Here is a 4,415-nt window from a genome sequence, read left to right on the forward strand (position 1 = left end):
AGAACCACTGTGAGAAAGTGGAATAATTGATATGATATGGAGGTGATGACAATCATTGAGATGAAACCAAGTGTATGATTTGTTGAATGTAAAACTGATGATTTGCTCTGTAAACCTTCACTCAATTCATAGTAAAAAAAAATTTTTAATTCAAAAAACAAACAAAACAAAAGAAATGGAACATATAAAGATCGATAGCCTAAGTATTAGTGATGTGCAATTAACCTGGTGTTGGTCAATTTGAATCTGACAATCTTACACTTTACTATGCCATGTATGACAGACTAAAGAGGAATGCTGTTGTAATCATGACCAAAAAAAAACATTTCAAGATCTATATTGAAGTAATATGATGACTGTGATAGGCTAATATCCATATTCCTATAAGCAAGGCCGGGTAACACCACTATTATTCAAATTTACGTACCAATCACTGAAGTCATGTGATGATGAAATTGAAGAAATTTACCAACTTAAATCTGGGATTGATCAGGCATGCACTCAAGATGAATTGATAATTGATAATTGGAATGTGAAGTTTGGAAACAAAGAGGAAGCATCAGTAGTTGGAAACCATGATTTTGGTGATCAAAAAGTTGCAGTAGATTGCAAGATAGAACTTTACAAGACCAATAACTTATTCATTACAAATATCTTTTTTTTAAAGCCATAATGTTGTTGTTTTTTAAAATGTTTTATTGTGAATTATGTGATAGATTACATGGGAGAGCATCAACTTTACATTCATCCTATTTTACATGGGGGAGCATCAACTTTACATTCATCCTATTTTACATGGGGGAGCATCAACTTTACATTCATCCTATTTTACATGGGGGAGCATCAACTTTACATTCATCCTATTTTACATGGGGGAGCATCAACTTTACATTCATCCTATCGGATATTGTTTCATTGCCATGGTTACAATTTCATCCATGCATCATCAACCAACCAAAGGGTATACACTACAAGCCTGCCCCCTGGTCGTCAGCACACAGTCCCTCTCCCTCTCTGTATCTAAAGACTCCAGCTGCTCCAACTCTCCGCGTCATCGTCTCTGCTTCCATCTCAGGCATCACTGCTTCTCTGGGTAGGGTCCCTTGATGCTCCTAGGCTGAAAAGTTAATCACTCCCCTCCTTGCTACAAAACATCTACCTTTACATTTCCAACCCTCGCAATCAGTCCTGATAACAATTATTCACTATTGACAAGAGACCTATACACATTTCCTTTCATCAGCCCTGCTGACATAGATTGAATACTACTCAGTGGAGATTCTACCTTCTTCCATGCCCTCTGGATCTTGATAGGTTCCCTCTTGAAAGCTTGTAAGCCAGTCACTTCTTGCCTTTGTAACCCACCCCATTTTGGGTAGCCAATGTCCAAGTAGCCCATCCCTGTCTACTCTGTGTATGGAGGGGGTGGGAATGATCCTTGCTGTAAAGATTTGTTCCCTCTTTTGAGCTACTGCATCCATTAGGTGTAGGCCAAGTTCATCAAATTGTATAAGGTTACTCTTTTCTTCTTCTTCTTCTTTCTTCTTCTGGTTGAGCTCTGATCATCTTCTGGTTGAAGCCATGCCAAGTGGGTATTATCTGTAAGTGTGGGTGTTCTTGTGTATATGGCCTCTCTTCTTATCAGCTGGATGCTTCACACTCCACTCTAGTCCTCTGTGGCTAAGTCACTGACTCTGGGCCCAAGAGTCCCCAGGTCTTGTCACACTGCTGGCCAAGCAGGTCTCCACCTGAGTTCACAGAAGTCTATTGAACGTTGTAGGGCTTAGCTTGCATCTTCATTGTTGTTTTTCGCTCACTTCCCCTTATTAGTGATGAATGTGGTTTCCAATCAGAACGTGTATTCCCGTTGAGTCTTAGTCTTGGAAGGGGGTTGCACTGAGGGGACCCGACTACTTGCCTTGATGTCTCCTGAGCAAGCAACTTGCATGTTCTTGTAGTAAAAGTTGGTCTGCCTATATTGTTTTGTATTTTTCCTGTAGGTCTTTCTTTCAAGACGTATCTTCTGTTCTTCTAGCCGCTCCAGGCTGGTCTCTTCATCCTTTCAAGTGGAAATTTCCCATCTCTGAAGATTCTGGATGTGGTTCAGGATTCCACCTATAGTCTTAACTAATGCAGAGGCTCCACAGGAAGCCTCCTTCACTGGGCACATTGTAGCCCCATTTTAGGTATTCCAATCAGTTATAGGCAGAAGACAGACTTACAAGCTTTCTATGGTGATATATCTGGCTATTCCTTTCTCTCCCCCTCCAGTGTCTATTTTATAATATAATGCAAGGAAAACCAAAATTCAAAAGACAGGCAAGCATCTTAACATTATTTCCCCCTTTCTGCCCATTCCAACCATGTCTCAATCCCTGTATCCCAGAACCCTGTTGTTCCAAAGTTGTGCATACATCATTATTTACTTCTGTCCCACTTAGCCTATGAAAATCTTTCTCATTGCTTCCCATCTGCTTTGTTCTCCCATTCCCCTCTCCCTTCTTATATATTGGCCACCTCCCCAGCACCCAAACTACTGGTGTCTATTCCCTCCCCTGTTCTCCACCTTCCCCTCCCTCCCCTCGCCCCACCACACACCCCCCTTTAGTATGGGTTCTTTTCCTTAGTCTTTTACAGTAGTGGCCCTATGCAGTATTTCTCCTTTTGTGACTGACTAATTTCACTCAACATAATGTCCTCAAGGTTCATCCATGTTATGCGGTGGCTTGCAGCTTCCTTGTTATTCTTCAAGGTAGCATAGTATTCCATTGTGTGTATGTACCACAGCTTGTTTATCCATTCTTCAGTTGATGGGCACTTAGGCTGTCTCCATCGTTTTGCTATTGTAAATAGTGCTGCTATGAACATTGGTGTGCATATATCTTCTCATGTTATGGCTCATATTTCTTATGGGTAAATACCAAATAAAGGAATTGCTGGGTCATAAGGTATTTCTATTTACAACCTTCTGAGGAAACACCATATTGCTTTCCAGAGAGGTTGGACCATTTTGCAGTCCCACCAGCAATGCAGGAGTGTCACAGTCTCACCACATCCCCACCAGCATTTATTGTCCTCTACTTTTTTGGTCTTTGCTGTTATTGCTGGTGTGAGATGATATCTCATTGTTGTTTTGATTTGCATCTCTCTAATGGCTAGTGATCGTAACATTTCTTCATATGTTTGTTGGCTTCCTGGATCTCTTCCTTGGTGAAGTGTCTTTTCATGTCCTGTGCCCATTTTTTAATTGGATTATTTGTCTTTTTCTTTTAGAAATGAGTCCCTGTCTGATGCGTTATTGCAAAAGATTTTTTCCCATTCTGTGGCTTCCCTTTTTACTCTTCTGGTGAAGTCTTTTGATGCACATAAGTTTTTAACTTGTAGTATATCCCACTCATCTATTTAGTCTACTTTTGTTTGTGTAGTTTTCAAAGTGTTTGGTATTCTGTTTATGCCCTGAATTAGTGCCCTCACATTTGTCCTTATTTTTCCATTGATAGCCTTCATAATTCTGGGATTTACATTTAGGTCTTTAATCCATGTTGACTTGGTTTTTATATAAGGTGTGAGGTGAAGGTTTTGTTTCAATCTTTTGCATATTGTTTTCCAGTTCTGCCAGCACCATCTGTTGAAGAGACTATCACCTCCCCATGCATTATATTTAGATGTTTTGTCAAAAATCAGTTGGCTGTATGTAAATGTGTTAATTTCTGGATTCTTGATTTTGTTCCATTGATCTATGTATCTTTCACTGTACCAGTACCAAGCTGTTTTGACCACTGTAGCTGTGTAGTAAATTTTGAAGGTCTCAGACCTTATTCTTTTTCTTAAGCAGTGCTTTGCTTATCCTGGGTCTCTTTCCTTTCCATATAAAGTTTGTAATTGTTTTTCCAGCTCTTTGAAGAATGTTAGAATCTGGTTTGGGCTTGCGTTATATGTGTAAATTGCTTTGGGCACTATTGACATTTTCACAATGTTAAGTGTTCCTATCCAGGAGCATGGCACATTCTTCCGTTTTTGCAAGTCTCTTTTGGTTTCTTGTAGTAGTGTTTTTTTTTTGTTTTTGTTTTTTTAATGTTTTATTGTGAATTATATGATAGTTTACATTCTTGTAGTAGTGTTTTGTAATTTTCGTTGTATAAGTCCTTTGTTTCTCTAGTTACATTTATTCCTAGATATTTCATCCTTTGGGTGGCTATTATAAATGGTATTGCTTTCCTAATGTCATTTTTGGTAGAGAGGAATCTGACTGATTTTTGTATGTTGATCTTATATCCTGCTACTTTGCTGAATCTTCCAATGAGGTCTAGTAGCTACAAATATCTTTTTAAAACTATATAAAGGAGGAACAAACAAGATGGCGGATCGGGTGGACATATAGCAGAGAGCTCCGCCAACAACAACACAGAATACCC

This window comes from Chrysochloris asiatica, unplaced genomic scaffold (assembly GCF_000296735.1).
Source record: "Chrysochloris asiatica unplaced genomic scaffold, ChrAsi1.0 scaffold00282, whole genome shotgun sequence".
Classification (NCBI taxonomy): domain Eukaryota; kingdom Metazoa; phylum Chordata; class Mammalia; order Afrosoricida; family Chrysochloridae; genus Chrysochloris; species Chrysochloris asiatica.